Source organism: Aquarana catesbeiana, linkage group LG06 (genome assembly GCF_042186555.1).
Source record: "Aquarana catesbeiana isolate 2022-GZ linkage group LG06, ASM4218655v1, whole genome shotgun sequence".
Taxonomy (NCBI): domain Eukaryota; kingdom Metazoa; phylum Chordata; class Amphibia; order Anura; family Ranidae; genus Aquarana; species Aquarana catesbeiana.
The window spans coordinates 353224311-353245469 of record NC_133329.1 but is presented as its reverse complement, the minus strand read 5'-3'; the positions used below and the strand labels follow the sequence as shown (position 1 = coordinate 353245469).

General features: G+C 42.0%; 1 protein-coding gene and 1 pseudogene across 5 annotated transcripts in view; both read right to left on the bottom strand.

Moving 5' to 3' along the window:
* The window catches only part of KCNH7 (potassium voltage-gated channel subfamily H member 7), a 714913-nt gene that overhangs the window by 335322 nt on the left and 358432 nt on the right, over nucleotides 1-21159 (bottom strand). The window lies entirely within an intron of this gene.
* Nucleotides 10831-10932, bottom strand: LOC141101875 (U2 spliceosomal RNA; annotated as a pseudogene).

The following is a 21159-nucleotide window of genomic DNA, read 5'->3' as shown; positions in this document are numbered from 1 at the left end:
CCCCCATTGAAGTCAATGGGACCTGAACGTCAAAAAACAAAAGTGCCCATTTTGAAGGCTTGGCTTATATGCAAGTAATTGGGTATACAATGGTTATAGAGGTCCGGGTCCTGCCCTGGGGGACATGTATCAATAAAAAAAAGTTTTGAAAAACGTCATCTTTAAATGATGAGTGATTTTTAGATTATTAAAGTGAAAGCATAAAAATCAAAAAATCCTTTCAATATAGTGTCTGGGGGGTCACCTTAGTCTACCTGCAAAGTGGCAGATCTGTATCATGTCTAGAATCTGCTGCAGCAATAATTGCATTTATAAAGCTAAAAAAATTGCATTTTCCCTGCAAGCTGTCTTTATTTTGCTCAGCAACAGCTGAGGATCCAGTGTGTATGATGGGGCCACAATGTAGTGCACTGGGAACAAGTATAGATATTTTTTTGGATACATTCTGGTGTTACTTTGACTTTGAATAGAAGTAACAGGTGCGGAAAAATTGGTCTTTGGGTGTCTGTGGCGCCTTCCCACCGTAACCCTATAGAGGTACTCTTGATGAAAGCAAGAATTGGCCTTGCTGTAAAAAATTGCAATGATATGCCGCTGTCAAACAGGTGCTGAAAACTTTGAGTGTTAATTGTGCCCGTGAAACCTATACCAAAAACATTCTTCCAAATGAAATGATTGAACACCCTCAAAGCTAGGCAGCCTCGAAGTCCTGCAGAGATTCCACATCCCAAAAAAACTTAATCAGTGACATCGGTATCATGGGCTTTATAGCTGGTAATCCAGGACTAATTCATTTTATAAAAGTCAGACGTGTTTTATGATCAGTAACAAAACCTCCTGCAGCACTGAATGCCCCTTCTGAAAGCACGCTGGATAGCACGGGCAAACTCACTAAAGAGAAGAAATGATGCCCTGCCTGTGGACTGACCACCACGTCCACCTTTGCCTGTGGACACATTTGTTGCTGTCTCCCTTACAGTGCCAAGGGAACGTCTGCCTCTCCTTGTTGTCCTCCCAGACATTATTGGGAGGGAGGGGGCAGTGCTTATAGGAAAATGTAAAGAAGAAGTTGAAATCTGCACATAGATGCACTTTAATCAATGTAAAGAAGTGTTTGGTGCACTTTAATTTCAGTGCTCACACTATCACACTACACAGACACACTTCACGGATACACTATAACATACTGCAATATAATACGCCAAACGTACAGTGACGCACAGATCTATGTGACGTTAAACTGGCAGTAAGGCACACAGAACTATATGGCGTTAAACTGGCAGTAAGGCACACAAAACTATATGGAGTTAAACTGGCAGTAATGCACACAGAACTATATGGAGTTAAACTGGCAGTAATGCACACAAAACGATATGGCGTTAAACTGGTTGTAATGCGCACAGAACTATATGGCGTTAAACGGGCAGTAACGCACGCAAAACTACAGTATCTCACAAAAGTGAGTTCACCACTCACATTTTTGTAAATATTTTATTATATCTTTTCATGTGACAACGCTAAAGAAATGACACTTTGCTACAGTGTAAAGTATTGAGTGTACAGATTGTATAACAGTGTAAATTTGCTGTCCCTTCAATATAACTCAACACAAAGCCATTAATGTCTAAACTGCTAGCAACAAAAGTGAGTACACCCCTAAGTGAAAATGTCCGAATTGGACCCAATTAGCTATTTTCCCTCCCCAGTGTCATATGACTCATTAGTGTTACATGGTCTCAGGAGTGAATGGGGAGCAGGTGTGTTAAATTTAGTGTTATCGCTCTCAGTCTCTCATACTGGTCACTGGAAGTTCAACATGGCACCTCATGGCAAAGAATTCTCTGAGGATCTGAAAAAAAAGACTTGTTGTTCTACATAAAGATGGCCTAGGCTACAAGAAGATTGCCAAGACACTGAAACCAAGCTGCAGCACGGTGGCCAAGACCATAGAGTGGTATAACAGGACAGGTTCTACTCAGAACAGGCCTCGCCATGGTCGACCAAAGAAGTTGAGTGCATGTGCTCAGCGTCATATCCAGAGGTTGTCTTTGGGAAATAGACATATGAGTGCTGCCAGCACCTGCAGAGGTTGAAGGGGTGGGGGGCCAGCCTATAAGTGCTCAGACTATATGCCGCACACTGCATCACATTGGTCTGCATGGCTGTTGTCCCGGAAGGAAGCTTCTTCTAAAGATGATGCACAAGAAAGCCCACAAACAGTTTGCTGAAGACAAGCAAACTAAGGACATGGATTACTGGAACAATGTCCTGTAGTCTGATGAGACCAAGTTAAACTTATATGGTTCAGATGGTGTCAAGCGTGTGTGGCGGCAACCAGGTGAGGAGTACAAAGACAAGTGTGTCTTGCCTACAGTCAAGCATGGTGGTGGAGTGTCATGGTCTGGGGCTGCAAGAGTGTTGCCGGCACTGGGGAGCTACAGTTCATTGCGGGAACCATGAATGTCAACATGTACTGTGACATACTGAAACAGAGCATGATCCCCTCCCTTTGGAGACTGCGCCACAGGGCAGTATTCCAACATAACAACCCCAAACCACACCTCCAAGACAACCACTGCCTTGCTAAAGAAGCTGAGGGTAAAGGTGATGGACTGGCCAAGCATGTCTCCAGACCTAAACCCTATTGCACATATGTGGGGCATCCTCAAATGGAAGGTGGAGGAGCGCAAGGTCTTTAACATTCACCAGCTCCATAATGTTGTCATGGAGGAGTGGAAGAGGACTCCAGTGGCAACCTGTGAAGCTTTGGTGAACGCCATGCCCAAGAGGGTTAAGGAAGTGCTGGAAAATATTGGTGGTCACACAAAATATTGACACTTTTGGCCCAATTTGGACATTTTCACTTAGGGATGTACTCACTTTTGTTGCCTTCGGTTTAGACATTAATGGCTGTGTGTTGAGTTATTTTGAGGGGACAGCAAATATACACTGTTATTCAAGCTGTACACTCACTGCTTTTCATTGTAGCAAAGTGTCATTTCTTCAGTGTTGTCACATGAAAAGATATATTAAAATATTTTCAAAAATGTGAGGGGTGTACTCACTTTTGTGAGATACTGTATATGGCGTTAAACTGGCAGTAATGCACACAAAATGATATGGTGTTAAACTGGCAGTAACGCACACAGAAGTAAATGGTGTTAAATTGGTAGTAACGCAATCAAATAGACGGTGTTCAACCGTCACCACACTGACACTATCTGAACTGTCCCTACTCTAGCTATACACTAATGTCAAGATTACTGACATTGCCTCACTACACTACACTGAAACTATCTGAGCTGTCCCTACTCTAGCTGCACACTATGCAAAGCTCAATTATGGTCCTCCTCACTACACTCACACTATCCCTAGACTGACACTAAACTAATATTCTGCACTGACAATTGAAGCAAAATAGCACTGTATAGTACACTAACTAATAGCACTAAACAGAGCCCTGTTCTATTTCTCTCCACGCCAAAATCACATTGAAAATGGCTGCCATTGAAAGAACACTTTTATACTGTGGGGCGGGAATGAGCCATGACTGGATAAAGTCATGATGACAGTGTCCAATCATGACTCTGGCAGTGCTCTGTGCCCTGATTGGCTGAAGCTTTCACTGCTTCAGCCAATCAGGGCTTGCAATGCACTGTTCAGCGCCGCAATGCATTCTGGTCGGTTCGGGGGGCCGAACAAATGGTCAAACGACCTGTTTGTTTGGCTGTTTGGTGAACGTCCGAACAGCAAAAGTTCGGGCCGAATTTATGCTCAGCCCAAACCGTTCACCCATCGCTACTAGACAATTCTCTCTCACAAGAACCGAGCCTCCCCACTGTCTTGATCAGCTTCTCAGGCTCTCTCCTTCCAGTTCTTGCAGCTCTCTGCACAAACAGAGGAAGATGATAGGCTCAGAGAGGTATGCTGACGGTAGAGGCATTGACAACCAGATAAGGGCAGCCAAAGGGCTGGATGTGGCCCTGGGGCCACAGTTTGCTTAGGTCTGTCTTAATCCAATCACCATGGTAAGGCAGATGTTATTGTCTAAGAACAGGATGGAATGTGTGAAAGTTGTGGAACCCCCTGTTCTAGTTATATAATTCCATCCTTGTTGTAAGACTTCCGGACATCAAGGATGGGATTATGTAACTAAACCAGTTTGATTGTTAGCAGGACAGAAAATGAGGGAAAATCTCCAGTACCCTGGATAACAGTAAAAAGCAGAAAGGGATTCTAACCCTTTTCTATTTTATCCAAAACAATAACAGAAGTTTTGGCTGGACATACTCTTTAAACACTTCACCTCTGGAAGATTTCCCCCCCTTCCTGACCAGCCCATTTTTGCGATATGGCACTGCGTTACTTTAACTGACAATTGTGCAGTTGTGCAAAGCTGTACCCAAACGAAATGTATGTCCTTTTTTTTCATACAAATGGAGCTTTCTTTTGGTGGTATTTGATCACCTCTGCGTTTTTTATTTTTGCGTTAAAAAAAAATGACAATTTTGAAAAAAACACAATATTTTTTACTTTCTGCTATAAAACATACCTAATAAAAAAAAAATAATTTCTTCATAAATTTAGGCCAATATGTATTCTGCTACATATTTTTGGTAAAAAAAATCCCAACAAGTGAATATTGATTTAGTTGATTTGGTTTATGCCAACATTATAGCGTCCACAAACTATGGCATATATTTATGGATTTTTTTTTTTATATACTAGTATTGGTAGCGATCAGCAACTTATATCGGGACTGCGATATTGCAGCGGACAATCAGGCACTAACTAACACTTTTTTGGGAACCAGTGACACAAATACAGTGATCAGTGCTATATGCACTGTCACTGTACCAATGACGCTTGCTGGGAAGGAGTTAAACATCAGGAGCAATCAAGGGTTAAATGTGTGCCTAGCTGGTGTTTTCTTACTGTGGGGGCGGTGCTTTTACTAGGGGAAGACATGGATCGATGCCCTGCTTTGCAGGAACACAGGATCAATGTCTTTCCTACTGATAGAACAGCAATCTGCCTTGTTTACCTGGCAGACTGCTGTTCTGCCTGTGTAATGAATGATTGATTGGTGCCAGCTGACATTGAATCTGCGGTACCCACACAGCGGCTCCCGCTGGATAATCACAGCTGGAAGTGAGCCGTAGGTGGTGCGCACTTGTGCCCCCTACCTGGAAGTGTGGGATCACGTAAAACATACGTGATCCTGCGCACAGCGGTCTCTCTGTAGCAGTAAAACTTCTATAGGGCGGTCGGCAAGCGATTAAAGCAAATCTCAGGGAACAAAAATTTCCTTTCAATTGAATCCTCAATGTCTAAAAATCCCATATAAATCCTATAATTTTTGTACAAAATGCCAAACTGAGTCACCACTATATAGGATTTGCAGTGACATCATTACTGTGCTGTACATAGCCTGTGCTATGTACAGAGCTCTGTGAGAAGGACCCAGAAGCAGCACCCACTACAGGCTGCTTGCAGAAAAGTACATGGAAAGAGAAGTTGGGAATGGTCTGTATTACAGGAAGCTCCTTCACAGAGACAAAGGTCACACTGGATTACTGCACAGATCTGGACGAAACGCACAAAGCACACCGAGATTTGAATAGGAATGCACACACCTCTTGTAGTTAGACCATATTTGCTTTTCCTGGAGTTCGGCTTTAAAAATATTACATTTAATAGCTGCAAAAGCTTTACATGCCTGATTGGGTTATTTCATTTTTTTGTCTACACCTAGAGCTATACAATAAATCAAGCATTTCTCCGATAAAATGCATTACATTCATAAGGATTGTTCCCAATTGATTTGCTTACAAACAAGATTTAAGTTACTGTATGTTTGCTTCCATTTAACTTCAAAGTAACGACTGCTCAGTCCATCTAATTTATGGATTTAGTGGTTTAGGTGATTTGTATTGAAAACATATTAAGCATGTATTAAAAAACAGATAAAGGAAAAACACAGTTATACAGATTAAAAATGGATGGATACACTGAATGGATAAGGTCACTTCAATTGATGAATAATGACCCTCGAACACAAACTGGGGACTGAAAGTTGCTTATGCAAAGCCAATGGCATTATTTCTTAAAGTGACCATGTTATTTTCCCATTTGTGGCAAAGAAATAGGCTCCTGAAAAGAAGTTATAGTAAGCAGCCCCACCACCCCTCTTTAGCTTCTGGAGCTCTGAGAAAAACCCGGTACTTCACAAGGAAGCAGGTCACTCTCTTCCCTACCTACTATAAGTAGTATGTATCTGTACCCAGAGTTCTGAGACCAGACCAGCATTAACACTCAGACTAATGAGAACCAATCAGCTTGATTTTCAATCATGTGATCCCCATGACATCCAATCATGGGAATTACATGCAGGTTGGAGAAATTTGCTTACATCTTCCATTGACTTTAGGTATTTGCAACTCCCAGAGTGCTGTAGAAGAACGGCCCCCTACAGCAGTCCCCAACATTTTTAACATGAAGGGCTGGTCTCGTGGAAGATAATTTTTCCATGAAACCAGGGAGGGTGGTGGGGCTGGGTAATATAGCCTGCCACCAGATAAAGATACACAGTATGCGGTAACAATAATGTTTTCTGCATTGTAAAACATCTGTCACTGCAAGGACACACAGGAAGCAATTGTTTCCTACGTATCCCATTTACAATACATGCCAAATTGCATGGCAATATCCAGCTCAGCACACTGCTGGACATTGCCATGAATGAAGTTCAAGTAAAAAAAACAAAAAAAAAAGGAGCTGCATGATGTGCTGAATTGCACACAACACTGCCCCCTAGAACAGATAGCTGCCAGAGTGGTTAGGTGCTCTGGTAGCTCTCCATTCCCATGTGAATGTGTGTAACCTGGTTCCTAATAGACCACAGACCAGTACTGGTCCATGGCCCCGGGGTTGGAGACCTCTGCTGTAGAAGATGGTAAAAGGGACAGGCACTTGAAACTCATTATTTACAGAGCATTTGGAACGGAAAGGATTACTTTAAAGAATTCTGTCCCAATTATTTTTTTCAAATAACAGTGAAATCACATATGAGCTTCAACCACCCTCTGGTACCCCCCCCCCCCTTTATTATTCCTGTACCCCCCTCCTCACCCTTCCTGAGCTGCAAAAGTCTCCTAAAAAGAACTTAACTTCTAGGTATGGTGCTAAATACTCACTCTTCATTGATCCTTCCACAATGCAGTGACCCATACCTATGCAACCTTTCCCAGGCTGTAATACTGTCATGTAGGCAAGGCCGAGCTTATCCATAGGCAAATACAGATAATTAGAAAAGTCAGTATTGGCAACCCTGTCCTTAATAAAACATTAGGGTTGGTTTACTGAGGAAATTAGAAAATTCCCTCAAAAGTTTGTAACTGCTTTTTCTTTAAATACCCAGTTACATGCAGATCAATTAAACAGGAGTTTGCTTTTCACATGGATGGATAACTGAAGTAAATATTTTCTCAATTTATTGGGTGAAGATTCTCAAATCCCTTAGTTACTCATCCTCATTGTATTAAAGTGGAAAATGTGGTGCTAGTTGCCTACATGATTATGGATGGTCTACAGGCCCTTAGAGTGGCATCTGGTCATAGCAACCTCTGTAAGTCCATTGTCATGTCCCTGATTCTCTAGTATAGTAGGTTTGATATGTGAGTTACAGCTGAAAATGAGAAGGAAAAATCTCTGCCAGTTATAAGCTGACAATGAATCTTCCATAGACATTTATGTTCTGTTAGATTTAATGTGGGTTTATGTGCTGTCAAAGCTTTCCCCTGCCAAGTTGCCGTGACATGTTGAGTACCAAAATGAACTGACTGCACTGATGATTTTTGCGCTCTCACCAAGCCTACAGTCCTTGACCACAGCTTGCTTAAAATAGCTGTGGTGACAACATCATGGTCTTCATGTTGCAGCATGTAACAGGCCAGCTGAGACAGATTTACTCTGCAGTGCCCCCTCAAAGGTAAATCATATATATCAGAGAGAAAAATCAAGAGGTTTAACGATAATGCTCAATAATAATCCATAGCAAAGATTATACTACAGAATAGTTGTAAATGGTAACTCCACTTTGCACCATTTGCTTTCTTAAAGTAAATTTGTTAAAAACCTGATGAAAGCAGCTATTCCCCAATATCTGTTTTGGTTGGACCTATTCTTTAAGCAATGGATTCATATGGCATGGCCCTCAAACTAATAAGAGTGTGGTGTTATTTTTATATAATCAATAAATCTCAATAGCAGGTTTAAAAAAAAAAGAAGTACAGCTGTCCACCTGTCTATCCATTCATCCAACCAATAAGCATGTATAAATAAATGGGAAGTACATCCATTTAAACCAACCATCTATCCATCCACAGAAGATGTATTGATCTATCCATTCATCCATCTATAAATGGAAAGTCCATCTATCCATTTAAGCATCCATTCATCCATCCATCCATCTACTTATCCACCCATCCAACCATAGAAGATAATGAACACAGCTAACATATTGAAATGTCTTTGTGACTGGCAAAGCACCTGCTACTGCATCAGAGAAAAACAAACATCTATCCATTTGTCCATCTATCCAACTAACCATCCATTCATCCATCCATATGAATAAATAGAATGCCTGCCCATTCAATCAACAATATATTCATCCATCCAGCCATCCATTCATCTACTCGTCCAACCATTATCCATCCAGCCATCCATTCATCCATCCAATGAGGATAATGAAAAGAAAACTCTGTGCATATTGAAATATCTGTGTGACTGGTGAAGCACCTGCTACTGCACCAGAGAAAAACAAACAGTCATTTTCAGATATACAGATATTGCAAATTACATGCCAGAATAAACAGAAATCACTCCCAGTTCAAACAAAGCTTTTATGTGCGTCATAATATCCAGCAGCTGTCATTCAAAGCTAAATGCAGGATAGATTTTCCCTCATTTACAAAGACAGTGTAAAAACTTAAAGTGAACCTGTTAAACACCTACACTATGGCCAGTCAATAGGGGGCTTTAAGAATGTGTTTTTGATACAAAAATGTATAATATGTGTACACACCATATCATTTAATTGTGTACAACCTCTACGTTTTTCTTTAGATTTAACAATAGCTTTGTAGCTTGAGGGTTTACCTAAAACAACCCATTCACAGAGATGTCAACCTGGGACATCAATTTACTTATTCAGGATTGAGATATGCACAGTATATTTACTTTGGTTCAAGCTTCACCAGTGTAAGTATACAATAAAGATCATACCTTGAGATCGGGATTGCAAACAGACAGGTAGGTATATTTTATTGCAGTACAGTTCTGCTTTAAGTTTTTACATTGTCGTTTTACATCAGTTTTTTTTTGCCTACACGGTTTACACAATCTTTGTTTCACCAATAAACAATACATGACAAAGCATTCCTAGAGCACCATGGGTTATCCAAAATGACAGTAAAGCTCACCATGCAGTTTCCTTTGTCTGACAAAGGCCCAAAACTCAAGTAACACATTAGTTCTGTACACAAGAGGCTTCTTTTAGCAAAGCTGAAAAGTGAGACAACATACAGTATGTATGGAGACTACTTATGTATGGAGACCAAATACTGTATGTATGGACAGAAGACTGCAATAAAGTTTACCTTTAGATTTACCAATAGTTTTGTAGAATGAGGGTCTACCTAAAACCTGAGACATCATTTTACTTTTTTTTTTTTTTTTTTTTTTTTGTAAGCCTATGGCGTGCAAAACACACCCAAAAACTTCACCCGGTGCATAAAAAATGTGCACACACATAAAGAGTGTTCACAAAAAAGTGCCACGGGTACACAAGACGTGCCAATTCCCTGATCCCCCGGGGCGTTAGGCTCCTGCGGGGACAAAGGTACTTACAATGGTCTATCTGGCCGAAACCAGACAGACCCCGTTCTCTGGAGGGCCTGCCGAAACAGGACCCACCCAAGTACTAGGTGGGGCTCCCCCGAAGGGAGACCCCATGAGAGAGGGCGAACTAAGCCAAAAGGCCATGTCCACCCCTTCCCAAGACTTTCAGGGCTGGCCCGAGGACCCGCATCCTTACTCATCACACAGTGAGACAAACGTGACAAAAACAAGACGTGACCAGACTACATAGGTTCAATCAAAATAAATAAAAAGTGGGGGAAGGGATAGTGGAGAGGAGAGTGAAAAGAAGTGGCCATTGTGTAACACAATGACCAGGCCCTCCGGCCAGGAATAAAAAATTCCTCTGGTCCTAGCCAAAAGGCCCGGCCCAAGAGGCAGGTGCAAAAAAAGCGTGTTATGGTGCAGTGACCGTGGTGCCTCAAATCAAAGTGACTGCCACTCACAGTGATTTTATGGCACCCCTGGACTGCCACTCCAGGGGCACTACTCCATAGGCTTTCAAGACCTACCCTGGCCCACAGCCTAGACCACGGCAGCCCCCACCGCAGACAGAAAAGGCATGAGGTTCAGGAAGCTTGGTGAGAGCCCTTGCCCCGAAGGCTCCACCGTCACTCCCATCACCCCTTCCAGTTTCACATTTGGGTAAATGGATACTAGCCACTCCCCCCCTCCAGCAAAAGGGGAGTAAGCGTTCTCCTACCCAAATAACTGTCAGCAGCTAGAGCTACCACAATCCAGGCCAGAAGGCCAGGGACCCGACCCTTCGGCCAGACCAAAATGCAGCACCCATCCCTACCAGGAGCACCCTTCCAGACGGCTCAGACTCAACCATTGGCCGGTCCCCAGTATACTGTCGGGCAACACGGCGTAGTCCCTGCTGAGTATCGCCTTTCCAGGTACTATGACACCATTGGATTTGCTGGCCCTCCCCAACGAGAGTGACACAGCGCCTCCTCTGGAAACTGATAAGAACAGATACTACACTTGATCTTAGCCAAAAGGCAGAGATACCTCATCTCCAGATATGATCTTTATTGCATACTTACACTGGTGAAGCTTGAACCAAAGTAACAATGCATATTTCATACCTGAATAAGTACATCCACTTTAAAGTTCTGCTTTAACTTGGTTATTTTGGAGGTGGTAGCAGAGTATATTGTACACCTGTTATCACCAGCTCTTTTTATTATAATACCAATGATGGAGCACTATTCCCCTCCTCTTATTGACCAGAGGCACTATGTAAATTTTAATTTTTTTTTAACGATCACCAAGCTGCAGGCATTTTCTACTCCCACTGGCACCACTGATGGCATACTATTTTTTCTACTGACACCAATAATGAAGCACTTTTCCTCCCACTAATACCAATGATGGGGCACTATTTCTCCTCCTATTAACTAGAGGCACTTAATTTTTATTTTTTACTTTCACTGATCACTAAGCCCCAAGCATTTTGTACAGCCACTTGCACCACTGATGGCGTACTATTTCTTCCACTGACACCAATGGTGGGGCACGATTCCTTTCACTGACACCAACGATGGGGCAGTATCCCTCCCACCGACACCAATAATGGGGCACTATTCCTCCCACTAGTACCAATGATGGGGCACTATTCCTAATCCTATCGACCAGAGGCAATGGTAATTGCACATGTAATTTTTTTTTTTTTACTTTCACCGATCACCAAGCCCCAGGCTTTTTCTACTCCCACTGGCCACAGTCCCGCCCTCATATATCCCAAAGGACAATAAACTGGCCTTTTATTTATAAGGTTTGAAGATCTGCTGCATAGACTGACCACTGGCATCCACAGATAGCAAACTGTTACAGTGTAGATATCAAAACCAAAATAAAGCATGGTACACACTATAGGTTTTATCCACTAAACCCAGTGGGCCGAACAAAAAAAAACGTCAGCTCGGGTCGGAGCTGACGTTTACTATGCGAAGCAAGTACATCGATCTCCCCCGCTGAGCTATTCCCCCACCCCCCGCCAGAACACTCTGATCAGCAGTCTCTGCCATTGGCTGAGAGCACTGATTGAGTGTCCTTCAGCTGCTGGTTTTCCAGCATACATGTCCGACAGATCAGAAGCCGGCCAAACAAATGTCGGATGTTTTTTTTGGAACTGGCAAATGTCTCCCAACATTCGGACCATGTGTACATGGCTTAGAGAAGACTGCAGACAAAAGGACAAAGGATTCCAGGTACACCTCTAATCGTTTTACAGATACATGTATACACATTTACAAAATGTAACCCACCCATTAGCTTTAGCCTTCTCTAATATCGTAGATATAATAAAGATTCTATTTGATACACCAACTGCTGGTGAAACCAAGAAACCTGAAACCTTGCAAACGCAGCAGTTTAAAGTTACAATAATATTAAAATGTAATATTTCTGATTTGGGAAAGCTTTACCTCTGCAAGAAGTGCCATCTGAGAGTTGAGGGCTTTGCTCTATGTTGAAGTACCATGGAGGGGTCACAAGCAGACAGTAGAATGTCTCTTAAATTAGGATTGAAAAACCTCTTTCATGTCAGGAGTACATTTCAATATTGAACCTTCAGTTAACACAAAATGTGTCACTATTTGTATGATCCTGACAATCTGAGCTGTAGGCAAAAGCTGTTTGTAATACGTGAAAAGCCGTCTTCAGGGATGTCATTTTTGCTATTTAGAAGGTAGTGTCAAAACCTGATACACTGGGAGCAATTTAGCAGATCCTTGAAAAGAAAACATTTTAGTGATCCTGAGGGCACACTTTACCAGCTCTACATGACCAGATGGTACTCACTGAGGCTTTAAAAGGAAAACTCTTGGAAATCGCACTACATCTGAAAGACAACAACTAAAGCCCAACATAGATAAAGACTCCCACAAAAAGAGATAAATGACGCCCCTGATAAAATCTTAGTGTTCCTTGGGAAATCATCACACAAGTCAGCAGATGAGAACGAACTGTAATATCCTTCCACTGCTGCTGTGACTTTCAAATACTTTATTATAAGATAGATGTTGATATTTGAATTGATATTAGAGGCCACCTAAAATCGGGTGGTTAAAGTTCCCACATAAAATTGAGTGAAGCTGGCTGCGAAAGACAGTTGAATCAGCAGAAAAAAATTCAACCACTGGAGAAGTTCTTTTTTCACATGATAGCAACAAAAACCTGCATGCTTGGACAACATGTAGGCATGTAAAGGCCAATTATTCCGCGCTTAGGAAAAAAGGAACTGCAGCCCCCCCAGCAAAGAATATCACCTCAGTGAAGTTCAGACAAAAGAGATCCTATTATGGGGGAATTGGCGCTGTTCAAAAGTGTTCAACATATATTCAAATAAAAAGAATAATGCAAATCAATTAAAAAATAAATAAAGGTAAATACAAATCAATACAAATAAAAATAAAAATAAATACTCCAGATAATATGAACCCAAACACATCAGTGTGTTTGGGTTCATATTATCTGGAGTATTTATTTTTATTTTTATTTGTATTGATTTGTATTTACCTTTATTTATTTATTTTTTTATTGATTTGCATTATTCTTTTTATTTTAATATATGTTGAACACTTTTGAACAGCGCCAATTCCCCCATAATAGGATCTCAACATGTAGGCATGTGCAATTGTTTCGTTCCAAATTAGTTTTTTTAACGAATTTCGACAAATTCGTTAATTCGGAAATATCCGAATCAACGAAAACCCGTTTAACCAATTTTTCCGAATATTCGTAAATTCGAAAAATTTGTAAATTCGTAAATTCATACATTCGTAAATACGTACATTCGTAATTTACGAATGTACATTCGTACATTCGTAAATTAGTGAATTCGTAAATTTGTAAATTCGTAAATCTGAAATAATAATTAACTAATAATAACTTAACTACTATTATTAGTAACTATTAAATTATAGGTATTGTAGTTTCCTTTCAAATTTGGCTGTTAGTGAACGTAACACGTACAAATTTATCCGAAGGTTACGAATGATCCGAAATAACGAATGCCCTATCCAAACGAATGGAACGCAATGAATTAATAATAATAAATAATAATAATAATAAAAACTTTTGATTATTATTATTTATTATTAATTTGTTCCGTTCCATTTGTTTAGATGCAGCATTCGTTATTTCGGATAATGCGTAACTTCGGATAAATTCGTATTTGTTACGTACACTGACAGCCAAATTTGAAAGGAAATTACAATACCTATAATTTAATAGTTAGTTACTATTTCAGATTTTCGAATTTTTGGGTTTTTGGATTTTCAAATTTCGAATTTACAAATGTACGAATTCACGAATGTATGAATGTAGGAATGTAGGAATGTACGAATTTACGAATGTACGAATTTACGAATTTACGAATGTACGAATGTACGAATTGCGATCATAAAACGAATGACCTGAAAAATGAAAAAAAAAAAAAATAAACTAATGAAACGAAAACTAAAATGAACTAATTTTTTGGCTGTGCACATGTCTAATAACATGGATGTCTATGTTTATGTCCTTGCAGGTGAATGGAGGCAGCAAGGCATGACATTCCCTGCACTTGACTATCAAAAAGTAGCAACTGACCAAAATATTTAGCAAGGCTTTTAACATGCGAATGCCAGCTAGAAATGCCTGGTTATCGTAAAGCATATGTAAAGGCTATGTTTAACCACTTGAGCCCCGGACCATTATGCTGCCTAAGGACCAGAGGTCTTTTTCCAATTTGGCACTGCGTCGCTTTAACTGCTAATTGCGCGGTTATGCAATGCTGTACCCAAACGAAATTTGCGTCCTTTTCTTCCCACAAATAGAGCTTTCTTTTGATGGTATTTGATCACTTCTGCAGTTTTTATTTTTTGCGCTATAAACGGAAAAAGACCGAAAATTTTGAAAAAAAATGATATTTTCTACTTTTTGTTATAAAAAAAATCCAATAAACTCAATTTTAGTCATACATTTAGGCCAAAATGTATTCGGCCACATGTCTTTGGTAAAAAAAATGTCAATAAGCGTATATTTATTGGTTTGCGCAAAAGTTATAGCGTCTACAAACTAGGGTACATTTTCTGGAATTTACACAGCTTTTAGTTTATGACTGCCTATGTCATTTCTTGAGGTGCTAAAATGGCAGGGCAGTACAAAACCCCCCCAAATGACCCCATTTTGGAAAGTAGACACCCCAAGGAAATTGCTGATAGGCATGTTGAACCCATTGAATATTTATTTTTTTTGTCCCAAGTGATTGAATAATGACAAAAAAAAAAAAAAAAAAAAATATTTACAAAAAGTTGTCACTAAATGATATATTGCTCACACAGGCCATGGGCCTATGTGGAATTGCACCCCAAAATATATTCAGCTACTTCTCCTGAGTACGGGGATACCACATGTGTGGGACTTTTTGGGAGCCTAGCCGCGTATGGGACCCCGAAAACCAATCACCGCCTTCAGGATTTCTAAGGGTGTAACTTTTTGATTTCACTCTTCACTGCCTATCACAGTTTCGGAGGCCATGGAATGCCCAGGTGGCACAACCCCCCCCCAAATGACCCCATTTTGGAAAGTAGACACCCCAAGCTATTTGCTGAGAGGCATATTGAGTCCATGGAATATTTTATATTTTGACACAAGTTGCGGGAAAGTGACACTTTTTTTTTTTTTTTTTTTTTTTTTTGCACAAAGTTGTCACTAAATGATATATTGCTCACACAGGCCATGGGCCTATGTGGAATTGCACCCCAAAATACATTTAGCTGCTTCTCCTGAGTATGGGGATACCACATGTGTGGGACTTTTTGGGAGCCTAGCCGCGTACGGGGCCCCGAAATCCAATCACCGCCTTCAGCGTTTTTAAGGGCGTGAATTTTTGATTTTACTCTTCACTGCCTAACACCGTTTCGGAGGCCATGGAATGCCCAGGTGGCACAAACCCCCCCCAAATGACCCCATTTTGGAAAGTAGACACCCCAAGCTATTTGCTGAGAGGCATGGTGAGTATTTTGAAGCTCTCATTTGTTTTTGAAAATGAAGAAAGACAAGAAAAAACTTTTTTTTTTTTTTCTTTTTTCAAATTTCAAAACTTTGTGACAAAAAGTGAGGTCTGCAAAATACTCACTATACCTCTCAGCAAATAGCTTGGGGTGTCTACTTTCCAAAATGGGGTCATTTGGGGGGGTTTTGTGCCACCTGGGCATTCCATGGCCTCCGAAACTGTGATAGGCAGTGAAGAGTGAAATCAAAAATTCACGCCCCTTAGAAAGCCTGAAGGCGGTGCTTGGTTTTTGGGGTCCCGTACACGGCTAGGCTCCCAAAAAGTCTCACACATGTGGTATCCCCGTACTCAGGAGAAGCAGCAGAATGTATTTTGGGGTGTAATTTCACATATTCCCATGGCATGTTTGAGCAATATATCATTTAGTGACAACTTTGTGCAAAAAAAAAAAAAAAAAAAAAAAATTTGTCTCTTTCCCGCAACTTGTGTCGCAATATAAAATATTCCATGGACTCGACATGCCTCTCAGCAAATAGCTTGGGGTGTCTACTTTCCAAAATGGGGTCATTTGGGGGGGTTTTGAACTGTCCTGGCATTTTATGCACAACATTTAGAAGCTTATGTCACACATCACCCACTCTTCTAACCACTTGAAGACAAAGCCCTTTCTGACACTTATTTTTTACATGAAAAAGTTTTTTTTTTTTTGCAAGAAAATTACTTTGAACCCCCAAACATTATATATTTTTTTAAAGCAAATGCCCTACAGATTAAAATGGTGGGTGTTTCATTTTTTTTTTTCACACAGTATTTGCGCAGCGATTTTTCAAACGCATTTTTTGGGGAAAAAACACACTTTTTTAAATTTTAATGCACTAAAACACACTATATTGCCCAAATGTTTGATGAAATAAAAAAGATGATCTTAGACCGAGTACATGGATACCAAACATGACATGCTTTACAATTGCGCACAAACGTGCAGTGGCAACAAAATAAATACATTTTTAAAAGCCTTTAAAAGCCTTTACAGGTTACCACTTTAGATCTACAGAGGAGGTCTACTGCAAAAATTACTGCCCTCGATCTGACCTTCGCGGCGATACCTCACATGCATGGTGCAATTGCTGTTTACGTTTGACGACAGACCGCCGCTTGCGTTCGCCTTAGCGCAAGAGCAGGGGGCGACAGGGGTGCTTTTTTTTTTTTTTTTTTTTTTTCTTTATTATTTTTTTGCTTTTTTATCTTATTTTTAAACTGTTCCTTTCATTTTTTTTTTTTTTAAATCATTTTTATTGTTATCTCGGGGAATGTAAATATCCCCTATGATAGCAATAGGTAGTGACAGGTACTCTTTTTTGAAAAAATTGGGGTCTATTAGACCCTAGATCTCTCCTCTGCCCTCAAAGCATCTGACCACACCAAGATCGGTGTGATAAAATGCTTCCCCAATTTCCCAATGGCGCTATTTACATCCGGCGAAATCTAAGTCATAAAATGCTCGTAGCTTCCGGTTTCTTAGGCCATAGAGATGTTTGGAGCCACTCTTGTCTCTGATCAGCTCTATGGTCAGCTGGCTGAATCACCGGCTGCATTCTCAGGTTCCCTGTTGAGACAGGAGAGCCAGAGAAAAACACGGAAGACGGTGGGGGGGGGGGGGGGCATTCCCTCCCACGGCTTGTAAAGGCAGTCTAGAGGCTAATTAGCCGCTAGGATTGCTTTTACATGAAAGCCGACCGCTGGCTGAAAAGAATGATACCAAGATGATACCTAAACCTGCAGGCATCATTCTGGTATAACCACTCAAATTTGTGAATGGCGTACCTGAAGACAAAAAAATGGTTAACAATAAAGCACAGTAAACAATAAAGTATAAATAATTACATACCTGAAAAACAAACATGATAAAACATAATAACAATAACAATAACAATAACAATAAAACACTGCAGAATAGAATACAGTAAAAAAAGAGCAGAACAATAGAGAGAGAGAATAGAGAGAGAGAACAATAAAACGACAACTATTTTTTTTTATTTTATATATATATATTTTTTTTTTTACACTTTTTTTGTAACTAACTTTTATAACTGTAACCGGTTCCAGGTTCGGGTCTCTCAAAATGCGATGGCATCTTGGGAGACCCTGTGAAAGTGTGCCTAGTCTGTGCAATGCTGTACCCTACGCTAATACTCAACTAGTGAATGGTAGTGTTCAAAACATTCACCAATGCAAAGACCAGGATTGTCAGGACAGGAGGGACAATAATAGCGGGTGTCACGCCTATATCCGCGTTTGCTGCAGACACAACATCTTTTTGGGGGGGGTTCGTTGGGTAGGGGTACTCGGGAGCACATAAAAATGCCTCTCATGCAGCCGACTGCATTTCGTTGGGGGATGTGAATGGGGGAAGTACGGGCGCTGCAGAAGTGGTGGGTTCCCAATTAGGATTGGCGAATGCAGCAGGAAGGGCACTATGGGCACGACGGGCCTGTGTTTGTCTTTTTGGTGGCAGCGGGACACTACTTGTGCTTGTCACCTCACCAGCTTGAACTGCACTTATGGGACTCGCCACGTCACCAAGTGTTACTGCAGTGCTGGTTTGACTACGACCGGGGTGTACTAGGCCGCTGGTGCTTGCCAGTTCAATAAAAAGCTTCCAAAAAAACTGTTAGCGATCGCAGGGATCAGGCCTGACTCTGCGAACGCTGCAGTTATGCGTTTAGTGTTTTGTAAGTGACAGTGATCGATCGATACTGCACTTGGGTGGGCTGGACTGGGCCGGGCGGAGGGGCAAAACGCAGGTGCTAGCAGGTATCTGGGTTGATCCCGCTAACACTGCGTTTTTGGGAACCCTAAACTGCTGGGGACGCTAGTATAGATCTGATCTGATCGGATCAGATATTGATCCGTTCAGATACTATACCACTAAAGGAGGCGTATGCTGCGTGCGTGGGTGTTAGCGGTACTGGCGCTAACCTGACGCTGCCTGGGGCCGGTGCTTGCTAGTTCACCAAAATGCTACCAAAAAAACTGTTAGCGATCGCAGGGATCAGGCCTGACTCTGCGAACGCTGCAGTTATGCGTTTAGTGCCTTGTAAGTGTCAGTGATCGATCGATACTGCACTTGGGTGGGCTGGGCTGGGCCGGGCGGAGGGGCACAACGCAGGTGCTAGCAGGTATCTGGGCTGATCCCGCTAACACTGCGTTTTTGGGAACCCTAAACTGCTGGGGACGCTAGTATAGATCTGATCGGATCAGATATTGATCCGATCAGATACTATACCACTAAGGGAGGTGTACGGTGCGTGCGTGGGTGTTAGCGGTACTGGCGCTAACCTGACGCTGCCTGGTGCTTGCTTGCCAGTTCACCAAAATGCTACCAAAAAAACTGTTAGCGATCGCAGGGATCAGGCCTGACTCTGCGAACGCTGCAGTTATGCGTTTAGTGTTTTGTAAGTGACAGTGATCGATCGATACTGCACTTGGGTGGGCTGGGCGGAGGCACAAAACGCAGGTGCTAGCGGGTATCTGGGCTGATCCCGCTAACACTGTGTTTTTGGGAACCCTAAACTGCTGGGGACGCTAGTATAGATCTGATCAGATCAGATATTGATCCGATCAGATACTATACCACTAAGGGAGGCGCATGCTGCGTGCGTGGGTGTTAGCGGTACTGGCGCTAATCTGACGCTGCCTGGGGCGACGCATATCACCGCCGGGCGATCAGGGGGCTAAACCTTTATTAGGTAATAAACGGCGGGTGCCCTGACACTATAAAAAATAAACGAACTAACCTGCGTCACCCGTAACGGTTATACGGTGATCAGTGGTGAAAGGGTTAACTAGGGGGCAATCAAGGGGTTAAAACATTTATTAGGTAGTATATGGGGGTCCCTGTCACTATAAAACGCTGACGGCGAACCTAAATATTTACCTCACTAACTAGCGTCACCAGCGACACTAATACAGCGATCAGAAAAATGATCGCTTAGCAACACTGGTGACAGGGGGTGATCAAGGGGTTAAAACTTTATTAGGGGGGGTTAGGGGGGTACCCTAGACCTAAAGGGGGGTAATACTCACTGTTCCAACACTGTAACTGTCACAAACTGACACCATGCAGTAATCAGAAAAAAAAAAAAAAAAAAAAAACCTGCTGGTGTCAGTTTGTGACAGGGGGGGGGGGGTGATTGGGGGGGGATCGGGGGGCGATCGGGGGGGGGATCGGGGTGTTTTGTATGCCTGGCATGTTCTACTGTGTGTGTGTGTGTTGTGCACTCACATTGATGTCTTCTCCCCTCGGCGCTGGAACGGAAAATACCGAGCCGAGGGGAGATGACATCACTTCCTTTGCTGCTGTTTAGCATACAGCAGCAAAGGAGTGTTCCCATTGGCCGGCGGCGATCGCGAGGGGGGGGCCACGAACGGATGGCCTCCCCCTCATCTCGGATCGCCGGGGAACAGAACGGGACCGCTTCGGGCACCGGGGGGGGGGGTCCGATCGGACCCCCCACCCGCGAGAGGCAAATCACGTACATGTACGTGATTTTGCCTGCCCGTGCCGCCTTGCCGACGTAAATCGGCGTTAGGCGGTCCTTAAGTGGTTAAACATTTTTTAAAAAATAAACATGTTATACTTTCTTTCTCTGTGCAACTAAATTTTGCAGAGCGCCCCTCTACTTCCTCTTCTGGGATCCCCTGTCGGCAGTCTCGGCTCCTCCTCTGTTTGTGCCATCACAGGAAGCCGCTTACAAAGGCTTTCAAAAGCCACACAGTGTGGCTCGCCCCCCCACCCCCACCCCCGCCCTGTTCACTGGATTTGATTGACAGCCTTTCTGTGAGGCCAGTGTGGCTGCAGACAAGTACAGAGCTGGATCGAGATATAACAAAGCAGGGACATGGATCCATGTCTTCTGCTAGTAAAAGCATCTCCTACACTGTAGTAAAGGACTAGCTAGTCACACAGGTAACCCTTTGATCGCCCCTGATGTTAACCTCTTCCCACCCAGTGTCATTAGTACAGTGGCAGTGCATATTTTTAGCACTGATTGCTGTATTAGTGTCACTGGTCACCAAAAAGTGACAAAAGTGTCAGTTAGTGTCCGAACGCAATATCACAGTCCTGCTATAAGTCGCTGATCACCACCATTACTAGTAAAATAAATACATTAATAAAATAACATGAATAAAAATATCCCATAGTTTGTAGACGCTATAACTTTTTGCGCAAA